This window comes from Symphalangus syndactylus, chromosome 1 (assembly GCF_028878055.3).
Source record: "Symphalangus syndactylus isolate Jambi chromosome 1, NHGRI_mSymSyn1-v2.1_pri, whole genome shotgun sequence".
Taxonomy (NCBI): Eukaryota; Metazoa; Chordata; class Mammalia; order Primates; family Hylobatidae; genus Symphalangus; species Symphalangus syndactylus.
In genome coordinates, this window is record NC_072423.2 from 114,782,327 (window position 1) to 114,804,556 (window position 22,230).

Below are 22,230 nucleotides of genomic sequence, written 5' to 3' on the forward strand. Positions count from 1 at the left end.
CTTTCTTTTTCTTTTCTTTCTTTCTTTTTTTTGGACACAGTCTCACTCTGTTGCCTAGGCTGGAGTGCAGTGGCACAATCTCAGCTCACTGCAACCTCTGCCTCCCAGGTTCAAGTGATCCTCCTGCTTCAGTCTCCCAAGTAGCTGGAATTACAGGTGCCCACCACCATGCTAGGTTAATTTTTGTATTTTTAGCACAGATCGTGTTTCATCATGTTGGCCAGGCTGCTCTCAAACCCCTGACTTCAAATAATCCACCTACCTTGGCCTCCCAAAGTGCTGGGATTACAGGCTTGAGCCACTGTGCCCAACCTACATGTTTCCTACCTTTAAGACTAAAGAGTTGTACCAAATCACATAAAAGTCCATAAATTCTGTAGATGATCTCCAGTGCTCCTGGAAGTATTCAAACGCTATGAATTATGACCTCTGCTTGTGACCAAGATGGAGCAGCTTTGTTTCCTCCCAGGTCCCTTTTCTTACAACTTAAAAAAACTCTGAACATTACAAAGCATAGGAAGACTGAACAGTGGGGAGAAAGGTGACTTCCAAAGAACTTTGAGACTTGAGAAATGATGTGGCACTGAGTTCTCTGGGTTTGCTTATTGCCTCACATATATTCTGGACATAGATAGGGCTGCAGGAGCCTCCAACCTGGAACTGCCAATAGGCACAGATTTTTAAAAAACTACAAGGAAAGCCTCTTCCCCCTAACCAAAAGCCTGGGAAAGGGGTGGCCAAACTAGAGAAAACCTTTGTGGCACTATGTGTGGTACTCCAGCCAAATACCCACAGCAAAATCTCACAACCTTCCCTCCTCCGCAGCACACACACACGTAATTTCAGAGGGGCCAAGCAGGAAGCTGCTTTCCATCCTGCCCAGCCCACACATGTGGAAGTGGGCAGCAATGCTTCTCTGATTACTCTGCTCGATGGTGCCAGTGTCAGCAGGGCCCACAGGGATGCTAACCTTCCATCCCCCATATGGCAGAAGTAGGCTGTGCTCCAATTCTTCCACTGGGTGGTGTTTGGAGGGGCTGAGCAGAGAGCTGATCTACCATATCCTGCTCTGTGGAAGCAGGCAGTGCCCAGAGATCCCCTGCCAGGACAAAGGTAGCCATGTTAGCAGGGTTCAGCAGTACCCTGAACCTCCACCTTCACCCAGCATTAATGAAACTGAACAAAGCAATGCAAATTAGTCTAGTAAGTGCAAGTGCTCCACTTTCCCCCCATGCCTGGTCTCAGTATTTCTCAGTATTAGGGCCCAGTGGGGAACTAAACCTCCCCAACTACCCAGCAGCAAAGAGGCTGAACAAGATGGCATGAAGGAGAGCCGGTAGGCTGTCTTGTCTCCCCACCTCTTGGTGTCAGTGGGGACCCAACAAGGAACTGATCCTCCACCCTGCCCATCATCAACGAGACTGAATGAAACAGTGTGAGGTAGGGCTAGCCACTTAACTTTCCATCTCCCCTACCAGTGTCAGGGAGTCCCTCCCCTACCCAGCAGGGAGCACAGCTTACACCTCCACTCAAGGGAGGCAGCGTCTGTTGGTGTCCCACTTTCACCTAGAGGTATCAGCAAGACCCAAGGTATCAGGGAGACCCAGTGGGGAGTTGAACTTCCACCACACCCATCTTTAAAAAGGCAATGTGAGTCAATCCTCTATTTTTGCCAGTGATGTTAGTGGGGCCTAACTGCAAAATAAACATACACACTAATCTGCTCCTCACACTACACTTCAACAGAGGGACTATTTGCTAAATAATAATAATAATAAAAGAAAAAAGATAATTAAATAGGACTTATAATCTACTAAAATACATTTAAATGTTTAGATACAGTAAAAATCTCATTTGCCATAGCAAGAACCAGGAAAATCACAGCTTTAAGAAAAAAACACAATCAACATATGCCAACACTGAGATGAATCAGATGTTCCAGCCTGTGGGCTTTGGAGGATCCAAATGGACCAGACAAGAAAGGGATTCCCGCAGCACAACACAGCTGCTTTGCCAAAATGTGGGCAGACTCCTTCTCTAAGTGGGACCCTGATCCACTCCTGCTCACTGGGCTGGACCTCCCATCCGGGGCCTCCAGCCACCCTCACCCATATTCTAAAGAGTTCTGATTTCTCCCTGGGACAGAGTGCCTGCGGGGAGGGGCAGGCCACCACCTGTGTTGTTTGGATGATTCAGCCATTCCAACCTGTGGGTTTTGGAGAGTACAAACTGACCAGACAAGAAAGGGATCTCCCAGCATACCACAGCTGGTTTACCAAATTGTGGCCAGACTGCTTCTTTGAGCGGGACCCTGATACATTCCTCCTCACTGGGCAGGACCTCCCAGCCAGGGTCTCTGGTCACCCCTACCAGTGTTCCATGGCTGACAATTTTCTGTTGTCTTCTTGGAACAGAGAGCCCAGCAGCAGGGGCTGGGGGTAGGGGGTTGTGGGCTACCGCCTTTCCTGTTTGGGCATCTCAGCCTTGGAGAGCCCAAACTGATTGCAGACTGAAGGGATTCCTCCAACAAAGTACAGCTGCTCTACCAAAACACAGCCAGACTACTTCTTTAAGCAGATCCCTGATCCTGTTCCTCCCGACTGGGTGAGGCCTCCCAACTGGGGTCTCCAGTCACCTCCTACAGATCCATACCCCCCTGGGATGGAGCTCCCAGAGAAAGGGGCAGGCTGCCATCTTTGCTGTTTTGCAGGCTTCACTGGTGATACCTCTAGGTACTGGAAAATCCAGAGTGACTAGGGTCAGGAGCAGATTCAGAACAAACTACAGCTGCCCTATGGAAAAGTGGCCAGACTGTTAAAAGAAAAATGAGCAAACAAACAGAAACAAAAAACCCCACAGAAACTCTATCCAAAGGTCAGCAACTTCAAAGATCCAAGGTAGATAAGCCCACAAAGATGAGAAAGAATCAGGGTGTGGCGGCATACGCCTGTAGTCCCAGCTACTCAGGAGGCTGAGGCAGGAGAATTGCTTGAACCCGGGAGGTGGAGGTTGCAGTGAGCGGAGATTGTGCCACTGCACTCCAGCCTGGGTGACAGAGCGAGACTCCATCTCCAAAAAAAAGAATATACCTCAAAATAATAAGAACATACCATATATGACAGACCCACAGCCAATATCATACCTAATGGGCAAAAGCTGGAAGCATTCCTCTTGAAAAGCAGCACAAGAGAAAGATGCCCCCTCTCATCACTCCTATTGAATATAGTATGAGAAGTTTTGGCCAGAGCAATTAGGCAAGAGAAGGAAATAAAGAGTATTCAGATAGGAAGAAAGGAAATCAAATTATCTTTGTTTGCAGATGACATGATCCTGTGTCTAAGAAACCCCATTGTTTCATCCCAAAACCTTCTTAAGCTGATAGGCAACTTCAGCAATGTCTCAGGATATAAAAATCAATGTGCAAAAATTGCTAGCATCCCTATACATCAACAACAGGCAAAACACAGAGCCAAATCATGAATGAACTTCCATTCACAATTGTCACAAAAAGAATAAAACACCTAAGAATATAGCTAACGGGGAGGTGAAGGATCTCTACAAGGAAAACTACAAACCACTGCTTAAAGCAATCAGTGATGACACAAATGGAAAAACATTTCATGCTCATCGATAGGAAGAATGAATATTATAAAAATGGCCATACTGCCCAAAGCAATTTATAGATTCAATGCTATTCCCATTAAACTACCATTGACTTTCTTCACAGAATTAGAAAAAACGATCTTAAAATTCACATGGAACCCAAAAAGAGCCGAAATAGCCAAGGCAATCCTAAGCAAAAGGAACAAAGCTGGAGACACCATGCTACCCAGCTTCAGACTATACTAAAAGGCTACAGTAACCGAAATAGCATAGTACTGGTACAAGAACAGATACATAGATCAATGGAACAGAATAGAGAGCCCAGAAATAATACCACACACCAACAACCATCTGATCTTTGACAAACCTAACAAAAACAAGTAATGGGGAAAGGATTCCTTATTTAATAAATGGTGCTGGGAGAACTGGCCAGCCATATGCAGAAAATTAAGGTTGGACCCTTCTTTACACCATATACAAAAATCAACTTAAGATAAATTAAAGACCTAAATGCTTTTAAACCTAAATGTCTTTGACATAAAACCCAAAACTATAAAAGCCCTAAAAGAAAACCTAGGCAATACCATTGAGGATATAGGCACAGGCAAAGATTTCATGACAAAAATGCCAAGAGCAATTACGGCAAAAGCAAAAATTTACAGTTGGGATCTCATTAAACTAAAGAGCTTCTGCACAGCAAAAGAAACTATCAATAGAGTAAACAGACAATCTACAGAATGGGAGAAAACTTTTACCATCTATGCATCTGACAAAGGTCCAATATACAGCATCTATAAGGAACTTAAACAAATTTACAAGAAAAGAACAAATAACCCCATTAAAAATGGGCAAAGGACATGAACAGACACTTCTCAAAAGAAGACATACATGCAGCCAACAAACATATGAAAAAAAGTTCAACATCACTGATTATTAGAGAAACGCAAATCAAAACCATAATGAGATACCATCTCATACCAGTCAGAATGGCTATTATTAAAAAGTCAGAAAACAACAGATGCTGGTGAGCCTGTGGAGAAAAAGGAATGCTTTTACACTGTTGGTGGGAGTGTAAATTAGTTCAGCCATTGTGGAAGACAGTGTGGTGATTTCTCAAGGACCTAGAGGCAGAAATACCATTCAACCCAGCAATCCCATTACTGGGTATATACCCAGAGGAATACAAATCTTTCCCTATTATAAAGACACATGCATGCATATGTTCATTGTGGCACTAGTCACACTAGCAAAGACGTGAAATCAACCTAAATGCCCATCAATGAGAGACTGGATAAAGAAAATCTAGTACATATATACCATGGAATATTATGCAGTTATAAAAGGGAATGAGATCATGTCCTTTGCAAGGAACGGATGGAGCTAGGGGCCCTTATCCTTAGCAAACTAACTCAGGAAGAGAAAACCAAATACCACACATTCTCACTTACAAGCGGGAGCCAAATGATGAGAACATATGAATACACAGAGGTGAACAACACACACTGGGGCCTACCAGAGGGCAGAGGGTGGAAGGAGAGAGAGGATCAGGAAAAATAACTAATGAATATTATTAGGCTTCATACCTCAGTGATGAAATAATCTGTACAACAAACCCCCATGACACATCCTTACCTGTGTAACAAACCTGCATATCCTGCACATGTACCCCTAAACTTAAAATAGAAGTTTAAAAAAATCAATTGCATTTTAATTTACTAACAAATATGCAAAAAGAAAAAATTAAAACACAATATGTTGGCAGGGAACAAAATCATGAATACGTAGAGCAAAGAGAAATTTAGAACATTGAAAATACTCTGAATGCTATTATAATAGCAAATACTTGGGAAGCCCATCAGACTAACAGCTGATCTCTCGGAAGAAACTCTACAAGCCAGAAGAGAGTACATGTCGTTATACATTTGTTCAAACCCAAAAAATGTTCAATACCAAGAGTGAACACCAATGTAAACTGTGGACTTTGGGTGATTATGATGTGTCAGTGTAGATTCATCAGTTGTCAAAAATGTACTACTCTGGTGGAGGATGTTGATAATAGGAGCCGTTATGCATGTGTCAGGGCAGGGGTAGTATGGTGAATCTCTGTACCTTCCTTTCAATTTTGCTGTGAATTTAAAACTCTTTATAACAAATTAAGTCTCTAAAAAACACATGCATACACACAATGAAATTTTCAATTGCTCCAAAGAAAATGAAATACTCAAAATCTAACAAAACATGTACAGGATCTATATCCTGAAAATTACAAAATGCTGATTAAAGAAATCAAAGAAGACCTAAAGAAATGTAGAGACATGCCATATTCATGAGTCAGAAGACTCAACAACAGACTCAACATTATAAAGATGTCAATTGCCTCATTTTACTGCAATTTATACCAAAATCCCAGAAAAGTGTTTTTTTGTAGACATTGACAAGCTTAACGTTAACAATTGCTTTACAACAATTGCAAACAACAATTGTAGAGAAGCTTATTGTTAAATTTACATAGAAAGACACAGGACCTAGAGTAGCTAAAACAATTTTGAAAAAGAGAAATAAAGTGTGAGGGATCACTCTGCCCAGTGTTCAGTTTCACTATAGAGCTATAATAACCAAGACAGTGCAATACTGGCAGAGGGATAGACACCTGAACCAATGGAACAGAACAGAAAACCCAGGAATAGACCTATACACATATGGCCAATTGATTTTTAGCAGTTTTATTTATAACAGCCCAAAATTAGCCAGAACCCAAATATTCTTCAATAGGTGGATGGTTAAACAAACTGTGGCACATCTATACCATGGAATACTTCTAAGCAATAAACAGGAGCAAAGCATTAGTACCTGCAACAACTTGGGCAAATCTCAGGGGAATTACATGGAGTGAAAAAGCTGATCTCAAATGTTTACACACTGTTTGATTCCATGTATATGAAATTCTTGAACTTAGGCATATGGGCAACAAGGAAATTAGGAATGGAGCCAGGAGTTCTGAACAAGGGTTGGTCATGGAACTTGTCTCCCTTCCAGTTCAAGAAAAATGATTTCCCATTTCAGGACCCTGAAGGGTTTCAAATGTCCCCAGAACTTGGTGAATGGTTTTCTTTGGGATGATTTTAAAATGTCCCCATAGATGAGGGTGCAGAGAGCTGCTATGCCTTCTGATTTCCACCTAGCCACCTCTGAGCAGGCAAAATAGACTTCCATCAGCCTTCAGAGTGTGACAGCATTGTCCAGGGGACCAGAACAGCTGCCCCATACACGTTGGTGACCTAGTTTAGGCAGGAAATGTACTTATAAAGGCCTGATGTCCTTTCTCTACTGTGGTTCCACAAGCAGCCTGCCTTCTGGTTTCCCCACGGACTCAAGGCCTCCGGACTCTGTGTTCAAGGTTGCAGCCTTTGCATGATTTCAGGCCTTCAAGTGGAAGTTGAATCATTACAGCATAACCAAGAGGTCTTAGTGTGGGACCCTGAGTGTCTCATTAGGTGAATATTTATGGAGGACTTACTGTGTGCCAAGCACTAATGCTGGAGGACACCGCAGGGAACAAGGCATGGTCTTCTGCCATCCGGTAGCTGGTGGGACATGAACAGCCCATTACAGCACAAGGAGATTAAATGCTCTGATGGGTGGGGTTGGAGAGACTTCCTGTGGGAAGTGTCATCTAAGCTGAGAGCTGAAGGGTAATGGGAGTAGAAGTAGTTAGTATTCCAGGAGAGAGACCAAGCAGGAGAATCCAAAGGATCAAGCCACAGACCCCTAGTCTTCCTCCAAGAGGGCATGCAGATGTTGCTGTCTGTGGACCCTCAGGTCTGAGTTTTCTCTCTTCCTAAATCTGCTGCCCTGGGATCTCTGAAAAATCCAGCTTATAGCCAGACACCCAATCCAGCTTATAGCCAGACAAAGCAGCCATCAGGACAGCAGCTACCCAAATGACTGCCCTCAGGAGCTGCAGTGACCTGTGGACTCTTTGGCCATTTCCAACCATTGATTTTCCTGCTCTCAATTCCAGGAGATTCTCTTTTACTCCTGAAGTGGTCCAATTGACCCCTTCCATGGTTTCCACAAGGTCCTAGCCAGGTCCTGCAGAATACATCCCTTTGTGGTGGCCATCTGTCATGCCACTATCAGGCAGCAAAACATAAAATAAAGCTTGCAGTGTCACATGCAAGGGTTAAGGAATAGGCTTTATTGGGAAATGAGGAAATGTTCAAGCCAGTGTCAGCAAGAGAGAGCAGGTGGCTCCTCTGGACCTCCCTCATACTACAGAGAGTTGTGTAGAGGGCCTGGCCAAGCCACTGGCTGGGCAGCATAAGTGAGAATTCCACAGAAAGACCATGCTGCCCATTGTTCTCACTTCCTGTGGGGCAGGTAGGAGAGCAAGTTGGTCAGAATGCATGGGGGTCTGGCAGCCTGGACGTGGATGCCAGCTATTTATGAAAGTGTCCAGAAGGCCGGATGCGGTGGCTCACGCCTGTAATCCTAGCACTTTGGGAGGCCAAAGCGGGTGGATTGCCTGAGCTCAGGAGTTCAAGACCAGCCTGGGTAACATGGTAAAACCCCGCCTCTACTAAAAATACAAAAAAAAAAAAAAAAAAAATTAGCCGAGTGTGGTGGCAGGCACCTTTAATCCCAGGTATTCAGGAGCCTGAGAATTGCTTGAACGCAGGAGGCGGAGGTTGCAGTGAGCGGAGATCATGCCACTGCACTCCAGCCTGGGCGAGAGAGCGAGACTCTGTCTAAAAAAACAAACAAAAGACAAGAAAGTGTCCAGAAATGCCCACTGCTGGGCACTTGGAGGCCTCAGGGACCATAGAAACGTGCTACTTCTCTAATGTAGGAGACTCCTAGGGCAGCCCCTCCTCTGGGAAGAAGGAGTGTCCCTAATCCCAAGATGCTCATTGTCCAGGTAACCCAGAATGAGCATTATTGTATTATTTGGGAGTAGATTTAATTTGCTTGCTATTGTATTTATAGCATCCAGCCTAGGGGCTTGGCACATAGTAGACACCTAAAAATATTTAAGTGATTGAATAAACAACTCAAAAGCTCTGATGTGTCCATCCTTATTGAAGGACCTCGGTTCTGCCACCCTGTGCCTCTGTCTTTGATTCCTTTTCCTGCCCCAACATTGCCCCAGATCCAGCCTCTGTCTTGGGGCCTGACACTTTATCCCTTGTTCCTCAAGACCCACAGAATTCCAGCAGGAAGGACCAGACCCTGTCAGGAGGGAGGCAAGAGGTGGGAGGAGACGGGCCAACCTGGAGGGAGGGGCAGAGAGGGAGGAGGTGTGCAGAATAGAAGCCTGCTCCACGAGGCAGGCACAGAGGGGCGCTGGGGTCAGGGTTACCAATTACAAAATGAATCACTCAGCTAGTCTTCGATCTGGAAAATAGTCCAGAAACAGGCAAACACACAGCCTCCATGTTGGGGATTAATTAAAAAAAAAAAAAACAAGGTGGTTCACGCCTGTAATCCCAGTACTTAGGGAGGCCAAGGTGGGCGGATCACAAGGTCAGGTGATCGAGACCATTCTGGCTAACGCGGTGAAACCTCGTCTCTACTAAAAATACAAAAAATTAGCCAGGCTGGTGGCGGGCGCCTGTAGTCCCAGCTACTCAGGAGGCTGAGGCAGGAGAATGGCGCGAACCCAGAAGGCAGAGCTTGCAGTGAGCTGAGATCATGTCACTGCACTCCAGCCTGGGCGACAGAGCGAGACCCCGTCTCAGAAAATAAAAATAAAAATAAATAAATAAAATAAATAAATAAACAAACTATTTTAGAACAGTTTTAGAGTCACAGAAAAGGTGTAAAGATAGTACTGAGGGTTCCCATAAGACCACACCCAGTTTTCCCTATTATTAACCCCTCACATTGGGGATACATTTGTTACAATTAATGAACCAGCATTGATCATATTATTATTAATGAAAGCCACACTTTATTGAGATTTCTTTAGTTTTTACCTAGCGTTCCTTTCTCTATGTCCAGGACGCCACATTACATTTAGTAGTTGTGTCTCCTTCGGCTCGTCTTGGCTGTGACAGTTTCTCAGACTTTCCTTCTGTTGGTGAACTTGACAGTTTTGGTAGTGCTGTTTGGGTATTTTGTAGTGTGCCCTTCCAGTGGGATTTGTCTAATGTTTTTCTCATAATTAGACTGGAGGCATGGGTTTTGGGGACAAAGACCACAAAGCACAGCGCCCATCTCATCACATGATATCAAGGGTACAGACAATCAACATCCCTCATGCCTGTTCATGCTAACTGGTCATCTGGCTGAGGTAGTATTTTTCAAGATTCTTCACCGTAAAGTACTCTTTTTTCCCGAAGGAGATTTTTGAAGTATGATTGACAAAAAAAATTATTTATATTTAAGGTACACAACATGATGTTTTGATACACATAAGCATTGTGAATGATTACCACAATCAAGCTAATCAACATATGCATCATCTCACATACTTATCACTGTGGTGGGAACACTTAAGATCGACACTGTTAGTGAATTTCAAGTATACAATACAGCAAGAGTCCCCAGCCCCTGGACCGTGGACCAGTACTTGTCCATGCCCTGTTAGGAACTGGGCCTCACAGCAAGAGGTGAGCAGCAGGGCAAGCCAGCACTACAACCTGAACTCCACCTCCTGTCAGATCAGTGGCAGCATTAGATTCTCATAGGAGCTTTAACCCTATTGTGAACTGTGCATATGAGGGATCTAGGTTGCACACTCCTTATGAGAATCTAATGCCTGATATCTGAGGTGAAACAGTTTCATCCCAAAACCGTTCCCACCACAATGAGTCTGTGGAAAACTTGTCTTCCATGAAACTGGTCCCTGGTGCCAGAAAGGTTGGGAACTGCTGCAATACAGTATTACTAATAATCATCACCATACTGCACATTAGGTCCCCAGAACTTACTCTTAACTGAAAGTTTATAGCATTTGGCCAACATGTCCTCAAGGGGGTTGATTTTCATTGGTTTTGTTGTTACACCATGATCCAGGAAGGTGTCAAGGACGCCAGCAGACAGCTGTCCCCATCACCGCACACATTGCTGAATGACTAAGCTGACACGCATGCGTATTCAACCCTCCTTCCCTCACTCATGCCAGTGGACAAACAGGGCTCTTTGTACCCCCACTGGGCCCTGCAAATTTCTACCCCCAGAAGTGGAAGTTTGGCTTGGAGTGGCAGCTCTGAGAGCTGTTGTGTCTGGGGACTACTGCTCTGCTGGTTGTGTCGGGGAACAAAGCCCAGGCCTGATGAATGGACACCTGCAACCTCCCTGGGAAGTGCCAGAAATCCTGTGAAATAAGACTTGGTAGAAGATTTAGTAGCTTTTTGACAAGCAGGCAGGAGCTCAAAGTCATCAAATTATGGACATGAATGTCAACAAGAGCACACTTGTTCATGCCCATTGGTAAAGCCCAAAATGCTAAGGGTACATGCGTATAATTTTTAAAAACTGCATCCTCTTGTCATATTACGGCTTTTGCAGAGGGCAGCAACTCTTTTACTTCCTCCAGAACTCCCCAGTACAGAACTCGCTCTACAAAAGGTGAACACCTTCTAGATGGTCTGATATGTGCTTGGTCAAATATGACTGAAGTTATTTTGCGGCTGATTAATAAGGAACTTGTGGGGTTTTTTAAACATGTAAATGACTGAATGATGGAAGAATTACTGAAGATCTTTTAGTGGAAAACCTCATTTCCTGTATTTGGAATTGGATTTTTGTTTCCATCTGAGCTTATGAGTGTGTAGATTTTAGAAGCCAGCCATGGCTTCTCTCAATTAAAAGAAATGTAGGTTAATATTCCTTAAGGAATTTCTTTTCTGGACTTTTTGAGGAGTTTCAGTACAATAAAAAACACAAAGTGAATGTGTACAAAGTAAGAAACCATTAAACTCTAGTCCACTGATGGTGTCTGACTAGCAGCAGTGATGTGAGTTGTTTTAATGTTAATACCATCATATTTGGATGCCCTGTACTCCTTATATAGCCGTAGGCCCCACTTCCCTTTGTTGTCTGTAACTACACATGTACCCCTGGTGGCCCCCAAAGATGCTTTAGTGTACAACTGTGGCACTAGAGACTCCTGCCACCTTCAAGATGAAAGGCAACCACAAGTGCTTCCAAGAATGAGCACCTTCTGCTTAAAGGAAAGAGGCCTCTTATAAAGACACTATGGGAGGCTGAACACTTGCCCCCAAGGATACCCAGGCTCTAACCTTGGAACCTGTGAACTTATATAGCAAAAAGGGCCTTGCAGGTGTGATTAAGTCAAGGATCTTGAGATGGGGAGATTATCCTGCTAAGCCTTAAACATAATCACAAGAATATAAGAAGGTAGAGGGAGACCTGACTACTAACGAAGAAAAAGCAGTGTGACAACAAAAGTAGAGATGGGAGTGATGCAGCCACAAGCCAAGGAATGCCATCAGCCAAGAAAAGTTGAAAGAGACAAAGAACAGATTTTCCTCTGGAGTATCCAGAAGGAGCCAGCCTTCCCAACACCTTGATTTTAGTCCCATAAGGTTCATTTCAAACTTCTGGTCTCCACAACTGTAAGAGAATACATTTGCACTAATTTAAGCCACTAAATTTGTGTTAATTTGTTACAGCGGCAATGGGAAAATAATACAGACACCATGGTCACAATTTCCATCCTTCCCAGAGCTAGCCATCCAATCTATTAGGAGTCAGTACTTTACTCCTCTTTTTCCATCCAGATGCTTGATACCTTGATGTCCTCACAGCATCTGATTTTTTTAACATTTAAAATTTTATTTCAGAATTGTTTGGCAACTGTTGAGCAAGATGTTACAAGACTAGAGTCAAAATGCTCTCAATTTTTCGGTTCCACATTTGACCCCTTTGGAGACTAAAAGACTCTGCAGAATGTCAATTCCAGGGCAGGAATACCCTCTGCAATAGGTCAACGGAAGGTCATCCAGCTCCTTTCACATTCCCCTTCAGTAACTAGGACCTCACTTTCTTCCATTTGTTCACAAGGACAGGGTGTCCTTATTCTGAGTCAGCCAACTTCTGAGTAGCCCAAGACCTAAGAACTGAACAGCAGATATTGAAGACAGAAAAGCATCTGGCAAAAGACCAGAATCAGAATTGAGACCTTATTTCTAACCCTCCACATCTAAAAGAGTTGACCAGTTACTTAATGTAATGGGGCTGCTGAATTATATGTGTCGTGATCATTGTATATATTCCAAAACCAGTTGTTCATTCAACCCAAAGATAAACTATCCATAGTGAGGCTTTGGTTCTTCCTGAGTGCTGGGTAGATGGTAGGAGAGTAGACTACATTTGTTTTCTAAGCCTGGGAATAATCAGCTCTTCACAATCATTTTTCTAGCAAGTGTCTCAAGATGGGCTCTTATTAGCCTAGTTGTAAGTAGGCCTTTTTTACTTATGACCTAGTCACAAAATAGTTGTCTCCCCTGAACTGATACCCATCAACAGCTCTTACCATCTGATTTTTGTATGTGGCTATTTTTTAAAGTATCAGAGCATTCCCAGATTTACTTTCTTTCTCCTTAAATTTCATCTTGTTATTTTCAGTTCAGTGACCCAGTCTGTCAAGATCCATTTGAACCTTCACCACTGCCATTCACCTTTGCATTAGCAATCCTAACCTGTGTTTTCTTCCTTAAAATTGACTAAGCAGTAAATGTCACATAGAATATTATTCTGTAATCAATTATAAAATAATCTCTGTAAGAGAACTAAAAATGTAACCGGCATTGTTGAGCTGTGCCTGCTTCCCCTCGTTTGTGGAAGCCAAAGATCAATGCCATAGAGATCAAAGTAGCGCAACGTTCCCTGGCCTGGGCAGCACTGCTGCCAGCAGTGGGCACAGAGGTGGGTCATGGGTCGTGGAGTCTGGGGTGTGCTCATGGATGTGTACATGGGTGTGCAAAAGGGAAAAAGGAAGAGAACTTTTGTGGGGCTCATTGAGAAAGAACAGAAGGAGACCTAGGAGGGCAGAACTGGGTGGAGACCAGGGACAGCTGATGCCAAGACCTTTCGAGATGTCCTGTAACCATTTCCACAGAGTTAATTTTGTGATCTACTTTCTGTTTCTCTGCATTTCAATACATAGCATTCTTTGGAAAGGAGTCTGTGTCCTTTCAGATTCTGCAGAGTGAAGGAGAAGAGGAAGAATCTCTGCCAAGAGGAAGCAGGGGCAGTGAAAGCTCAATGTGGGCCAGATCCAAAGCAGTGGAGGGAGGCAGGGCTGCCTGGAGCCCCCTTTGGCACAGCACCCCTGCCCCACAGGGGAGGCTGCAGGATGGAGTAGGAAGCAAAGGCTTCTGTGCTTTTGATTGCACGCTGCCATCAACAACAGTTCTGGACATGTGCCTCCAACATATGAATATGCATTTGTTTATTTTTACAGATGTGTTCTACTGTAGTAGTATCTTATGTGTAGAATAAAACACAAAAAAGAAGATAAGGGGTTATGTGCCCAGCCCGGGCAGGCAGTGGAAACGCAGGGCAGGGGAGAGGAGGTCTTCAGGGCACCACATGGGCCCCACAGTGCAGCTGGACTTCCTTCTCAACCCTCTTGCTTCCTTCAGACCGGGGTCAGATCAGCAAACCAAGGGCCTCTGATGGTGATTGTTGAATATTGCAAATATGGAAATCTATCCAACTACCTCAAGAGCAAATGTGACTTATTTTTTCTCAACAAGGATGTGGCATTACACATGGAGCATAAGAAAGAAAAAATAGAGCCAGGCCTGGAACAAGGCAAGAAACCAAAACTAGATAGCATCACCAGCAGCGAGAGCTTTGGGAGCTCCAGGTTTCAGGAAGATAAAAATCTGAGTGATGTTGAGGAAGAGGAGGATTCTGACGGTTTCTACCAGGAGCCCATCACTATGGCTCATTAACCATATTTCTGATTTCTTAGAGTTTTCAAGTGGCCAGAGGCATGAAGTTTCTGTCTTCTAGAAAGTGTATTCATCGGGACCTGGCAGCAAGAAACATTCTTTTATCTGAGAACAATGTGGTGAAGATTTGTGATTTTGGCCTTGCCCAGGATATTTACAAGAACCCCGATTATGTGAGAAAAGGAGGTACTTGACTTCCTCTGAAATGGATGGCTCTTGAATCTATCTTTGACAAAATCTACAGCACCAAGAGCGACGTGTGGTCTTAGGGAGTATTGCCGTGGGAAATCTTCTCCTTAGGAGGGTCTCCATACCCAGGAGTGCAAATGGATGAGCACTTCTGCAGTTGCCTGAGGGAAGGCATAAGGGTGAGAGCTGCTGAGTACTCCACTCCTGAAATCTATCAGATCATGCTGGACTGCAGGCACAAAGACCCAAAAGAAAGGCCAAGATTTGCAGAACTTGTGGAAAAACTAGGTGATTTGCTTCAAGCAAATGTACAACAGGATGGTAAAGACTACATCCCACTCAGTGCCATAATGACAGGAAATAGTGGGTTTACATACTCAACTCCTGCCTTCTCTGAGGACTTCTTCAAGGAAGGTATTTCAGCTCCAAGTTTAATTCAGGAAGCTCTGATGATGTCAGATACGTAAATGCTTTCAAGTTCATGAGCCTGGAAAGAATCAAAACCTTTGAAGAACTTTTGCCAAATGCCACCTCCATGTTTGATGACTACCAGGGGGACAGCAGCGCTCTGCTGGCCTCTCCCATGCTGAAGCGCTTCACCAGGACTGACAGCAAACCCAAGGCCTCGCTCAAGATTGACTTGAGACTAACTAGTAAAAGTAAGGAGTCGGGGCTTTCTGATGTCAGCAGGCCCAGTTTCCGCCATTCCAACAGTGGGCACATCAGCGAAGGCAAGCACAGGTTCACCCACGACAACGCCGAGCTGGAAAGGAAGATGGCATCCTGCTCCCCACCCCTCTGGGAATTGTAGTCGGCCAAAACTTGGTGGTCTTGTACTCCACTCGTCTAGAGTTTGACACGAAGCCTTATTTCTAGAAGCACATGTGTATTTATACCCCCAGAAAACTAACTTTTGCCAGTATTATGCATATATAAGTTTATAACTTTACGTTTCCAGGGGAGCTGGCTGCTTTTCGTGATTTTTTAATAGTGCTTTTTTTCTTTTTTTTTGACTAACAAGAATGTTAACTCCAGATAGAGAAATAGTGACAAGTGAAGAACACTAATGCTAAATCTTCATGTTACTCAGTGTTAGAGAAATCCTTTCTAAGCCCAGTGACTTACCTGCTCCAACCCCCGAGACCTCAGGGCCCGCAAGACCAGTTTGATTCAGGAACTGCACTGATCACGCAGTGATCATGGACTCCACTGGGCCAGTCCTGCAGACCAAAACCCAGGGCAACAAGCCCTTGTTTTATCTGAGCATTGTTCTCAGATAAAAGCCAGCCCCAGGGATCGCTGGCTGGCCTGAGCAATGTCTCGGGAGTCCTCTAACAGGCCTACGACACGTGAGGAGGAAAAGGAAAAAAGCAGAAAACAAGGGAGAAAAGAGAAACCGGGAGAAGGCCTGAGAAAGAATTTGAGACGCACCATGTGGGCGGGGTGGGGGACAGGGCTTAGCAATGCCATTTCAGAGGCTTCCCAGCTCTGACCCTTCTACATTTGAGGGCCCAGCCAGGAGCAGACAGGACAGAGAAGAGGGGATATTTTCTGGATTCTGGGAGGCAAAAAAAGGATAAACACCTCTTTTGGAGTTAAAGCACATTTTAAAACTATACCTGTGGAACTGGTTCTATGTCCATTCCCATACGTGGCATGTTTTGATTTATAGCACTGAGGGTGGTGTTCAACTCTGAGCCCATATTTTTGGCTCCTCTAGTAAGTTGCACTGAAAACTTACCCAGAGCTAGGTTGTCTTCATGGCATGATGGTCTTACACTTAAAATGTCACATTCTATTTCCAGTATTAATATATAGTCCAGACACTTAACTCAATTTCTTGGTATTATCCTGTTTTGCACAGTTAGTTGTGAAAGAAAGCTGAGAAGAATGAAAATGTAGTCCTAAGGAGGATTTTCTCCATACCCAAACTAGGACTGATGGAAGAAACAGGTCAACAATGTCGAGGGAAAACCCCATCTCTATACCAACCAAACCAATTCACCAACACAGTTGGGACCCAAAACACAGGAAGTCAGTCATGTTTCTTTTTCATTTTATGGGGATTCCACTGTCTCATACTAATCTGGAAAGGTGTGGAAGAGCATTAGCTGATGCATATTAAGCAGTTTAAGCTCCTTGAGAAAAAAGGTGGTATGTAATTTATGCAAGATATTTCTACAGTTGGGACACAGGATATTAGTTAATGAGCCATCACTAGAAGAAAAGCCCATTTTCAACTGCTTTGAACCTTGCCTGGGGTCTGAGCATCATGGGAATAGGGAGACAGGGTAGGAAAGAACGCCTACTCTTCAGGGTCTAAAGATCAAGTGGGCCTTGGATCACTAAGCTGGATGTGATTCTATTTATGCAAGCTAGGGTTTATGTATTTAGAATGTCTGCATCTTCTGCAGCCAATCAGAAGCTGGATGAGCAACAGTGGATTGCTGCTTCTAGGGGAGAAGAGTATGCTTCCTTTTATCCATGTAACTTAACTCTAAAGCCTGAACTCTAAATAACAGAAGAATATATGTTTCCATTCTTATGTGTCACATTCTTGTTTAAAGGCTCTCTGTATGTAGAGATGGGACTGTCATCAGCACATTCCTAAGCAGGCTCCACAAGAACCCTGCGGTGGCTCTTGTGGAGGACTCACTAGACAGAAGAGAGGAGTGGGACAGGCCTCTCCACCAAGATCTAAATCCAAACAAAACCAGGCTAGAGCCAGAAGAGGGGACAAATCTTTGTTCTTCCTCATCTTTACATATGCGAAAGCACCTGAGACAGCAGGCAATATTATAAATCTGGTAACTGGAAGGAGGTTAAACACAGAAAAAAGAAGGCCTCAATCAATTCTCTACTTATTTTTTCCAATCAGATAATAACCCAGCAAATAGTGATAACAAAGAAAACCTTAGCTATTCATATAATGTCTTGATTTCAATAATCTAATTCTTAATCATTAAGAGACCAATAACCCTTTCCAAGAGAAAAGAAAAACCGTTGGAATTATATTACTTCGCTTCTTCAAACTCAGGTTTGTAGCATGCATGAGTCCATCAGTCAAAGATTCCATTTGGAGTCTTCATGTAGAAAGAAAAATGGAAGTTTGTAATAATGAGCTATCTAGTTACAAAGTGCTTGTTCATTAAAATAGCACTGAAAATTGAAACATGAATTAACTGATAATAATATTTCAATCATTTGCCATTTATGACAAAAATGGTTGGCACTAACAAAGAACAAGCACTTCCTTTTAGGGTTTCTGAGATAATGTACGTGGAACAGTGTGGGTGGAATGGGGCTGAAACCATATGCAAGTCTGTTTCTTATCACTCCAAGAAGTGGCATCTAGATGTTATGTTTAGGGATGTGTGCCTTGTTTCCTAGCCCATAAGAATGCAAACATCAAACAGATACTTGCTAGCCTCATTTAAATTGATTAAAGGAGGAGTGTATCTTTGACCAACAGTGATGTGATGGTGTGTGTGTGTGCGTGTGTGTGTTTTGTGCAGAACTAAGGAAACTGGAATTTTAAAGTTATTTTTATACAAACCAAGAATATATGCTACAGATATAAGACAGACATGGTTTGGCACTATATTTTGCATACCATCTTCATATAATAACATTAACTTCCAAAAACGTAAAAAAAAAACAGATAGAAGTATTCTATCCAAATAAATATAAATAGGAGTCCTATTTTCTTCCCTCACCCCCATGGAATATCTTCTACACCACCACCCTCAGCAGCCCCTACAGGTGCTCACCCCAGACTCAGCTGGAATAAAGGGCATAGCCTTGGACATCAAGCAGACTGGCCTCAAATCCTCACCCTGCAGAGGTAATCTCTCTGAGTCTCAGTATCCCCTCTATAAATGTCCTTTCCCTGTGACAGTATATCATAGGACAATTTTAAGAATTAAAACAGATAATTAATGTGAATTTCCTGGAATACAAGAGATGATCAATAAATATTAGTTTCTATTTATCTAAAACCTCCCTTGGATTCCTTTGACTTTATTTTGCCACTTAATACATACCACTGTGTGCATGTATATGTGAGTGTATGGATGTGTGTGTATGTGTGCGCTTTGTATGAGTAGGTGTATAATTGTGTGCATGAGTGTGTGTTATGTGTATGGTTGTACTTTTGTGTGACTGTGTGCATGTGAATGTCTTTGTGTACATGTACCAGTATGAGTGTACAGGTAAGTGTGTATTTGTGAGTATACGTATGGGTGTGAGCATGTATATATGGATACTTGTGTGAACTTGTGTGAATCTGTGAGTGTATGCATGTGTAAGTGTGTGCTGTGTGAATGAGTAAAAGTGCATTTGTGTATGAGTGTGCATGTATGGAAGTTTCTGAATATACATATGTGTGTTTGTGAGTGTGTATAAGAACATGTATTTTTATTTTATGGTGTGTATGAATGTGTATATGTCTGTGTATATGTCAGTGTATGTGAATCCATAAGTATATATGCATATAAATGTATATGAGTGTGTATGAATGTGCATGTGAACAGCTTGTCTTTTCCACTAAGCTCTGTGCTCTCAAGGACCACGTTTTATTCCTATCTGTATCCATCAAGGTGTGTGGCAAAGTGCTTGGTACCCAATATGTACTAAATCCATGCTTCATGGCAAAAGGCAAACTTAGCACCACCCCAGGAGGCCCTAGTGCCCCCTCCATCATCATGCAGAGAAATGGCCTAGGAGGCAGAAGTGCTGGGGCCAGCCCCTGGGGAAAGGCTCTTCAGAGGCAGTCTCCATGGAAGCAAGGAGGGAGGCAGCCCTAAGGAAATGCAGATGGTCATGTCCAAAGGGCATGTACAGTGGTCCAAGAGTTTTCCTTCCTTCCCACAGATCCATCATGATTGATACTCACCTTGCAAAGTGCTTAATTAATGGGAGAGGTCCCTAAAAGCCATAATCCCATTTGACCTTCACAGTAACCTACATCCACAGACCAGATATTCTTGCTATCTTTGTTTTTAGGGAAAGGAAATTACAATACACAAAGCCTATGACTTAATTCAGATCATCGTTGAGTATATCTAGCTTGTCACAACCTTGGGGTAAACAAGACCTTCTAAGTAAGACACCAAAAGTACAAGCCACAGAAGAAAAAATAGATAAATCGTACTACATCAAATTAAAAAGTTTTGTGCTTCAAAGCATACCATTATGAAAGTAAGAAGGAAACCCAAAGAGAGAAAATATTTGCAAATAACGCATCTGATAAGAGACTTGTATCTAGAACACAAACAATCATACAAATCGCAAACAACCCAATTTAAAGATGAACAAAGGGTCTGAATACATATTTTCTCAAAAAAGATGTATAAGTGAAAAGATGCTTAACATCAGCCAGCAGGAGAATGAAAATCAAAACCACAATGAGATATGACTTCACATCCCCTAGGACGGCTATAATCAAAAAGACAAACAATAACAAGTGTTGAAAAGGATGTGGAGGAACTGGAACACTCATGTGCTGCTGTTGGTAATGTAAAATGGTGCAGCAACTTTGGAAAACAGTCTGGCAGTTCCTCAAAAGGCTAAACATAGAGTTAACATATGATCTAGCAATTCTACTCCTAGATACACACCCAAAAGAAATAAAAATCTGTCCACAAAAAAAATGTACACTAATGATTACAATAGACTTATTCATAATGGACAAAAAGGAGAAGCAACCTAAATATCCATCAATTGATGTATGGATACATAAAATGCAGTATAGCTATACAAGGGAATATTATTTGGCAATTAAAAATGAAAGAAGTAATGATGCATGCTGTAACATGCAGAACCTGAAAATAGTATGCTCAGTGAAAGAAGCCAGTCACAAAGGACCACAGGTTATTTAACTCCACTTATGCTAAATGTCCAGAGTAGGCCAATCTATGGGGACAAAAAGTAGATTAGTGATTGCCTAGGGCTTAGGTGGCAGTGGAGGGTGATTGCTGGGAAAGGGGGCTGACTGTTAATACGTACAGGGTTTCTCTTTGGGGTGATAAGAATGTTCTAAAATTGATTGGAGTGATGGTCACATAGCTCTGTAAATATGCTAAAAACCATTGAATTTTACCCTTTAAGTGGGTGAATTATATGGTATGTGAATTATATATCAATAAAGATGTTATTTTAAAGAAAAGATGGGGCACTAACTGGTACATGCTGAGGACATCTGGAGGGCTTCCTAGACGGGCAACCTCTAAAACGAGTTGTGAGAATAAAGAAGAACGTGGCAGTAAATGGGGTGGAATGAAGGACATGCTAGGCAGAGGGATCAACAGACAAAACGATTTGGAAGTGAGAGAGAGTTTGACTCATTTAAGGAACTAAAAGTAGACCAGAAAGGCAGGAGCACAGAGCAGTGTGGGGTGAACAGAGAGAGGGAGGAGACCGGGAGTGTTCAGCAGGACCCAGACCACAAGAAGCCTTGCAAGCCACACTGAAGGTTTGGGCCCAACTCAATCAGCAAATGAGTCAAACTTGGGAAAGACATGATCATATTTGAATTTTAGAAGAATCACTCTGGCTGCAGAAAGGACTAAGGGAGGCTAAGACTGGAGATGGGGACTCTTTTTACCAGAAGGAGGGTGAGTTCCTGAAGGGATGAAGTGGTGGTGGCCCAACATAGAGAAGTGGCAGTAAGGACAGAGCCATGTGGACAGTATTCAGGAGGAGGAATCCGCAGGACTGTGAAGTGGTGAGTGTGGCAGAGAGTCCCAGGTATCTGTTTCTGGCCATTTCATTGAGGGCGCCGCCATCTACTGAGATTGCAGAGCCAGCTCAGGGGTAGGAGTGTGATGATGGATTGGGTTCTGGAAGTACCAGTTTCAGGTGCCTATGAGATGCTCAGGGGCACCTAGAGACGTGTGCTCCCAGAAGATCTTCTAAATGCCAGCATTTAATAACCGAAAGATTTCAAACAAGATCCAGATTTCTGGCTTTTCTGGAGAATGAGACTATCTGGCCACTCTGGGTTTGCATTACCCTCAGTCCCTGGCCAGACCTCTGGTCCAGGGAAAATGTGATGAGCTGGAAGAGAAAGGGCCAGAAGTCAAGGCAGAAGCAAACTTTTAGAGACAGAAAAAGACAAGACAGTAAAGGAACAGTCAGAGAAATGGGAGGAAAATTAAGAGAGGGATGTTTTCTAGGAGGTAAAAACAAAAACAATAGAGTATTTCAGGACACTAGTGGTAGTCGTAGTGTCTGGTGCAGCTGAGCAGTTGAGCAGCTACAATGAGGCCTCTGGACCTTCCAGAGGGTTTAACGAGTGACTGTGGAGTGATGAGTTTCAGTGGAATGGGGATGGCAGACATCACATTTGAGTACTTTGAGGAGCAAATAGGAGTTAAGAACGTGCATTTGGCTTCACAAAGTTTAGCTGTGAAGAGAGGTGAGCGACAGGGCAGCAGCTGGAGGGATCAAGGGAAGGATTGTGTCAATGGGAAAGATGTGAGCTATGGAGAGAGAGAGAAGATAGGCACAG

The 22,230-nt window shown here is 43.2% G+C and overlaps 1 pseudogene; it reads left to right on the plus strand.

The window, feature by feature from the left end:
- The first annotated feature begins 14,245 nt into the window (after positions 1-14,245).
- LOC129488979 (vascular endothelial growth factor receptor 1-like) lies at positions 14,246-16,000 on the plus strand (annotated as a pseudogene).
- The last annotated feature ends 6,230 nt before the right edge of the window (positions 16,001-22,230 follow it).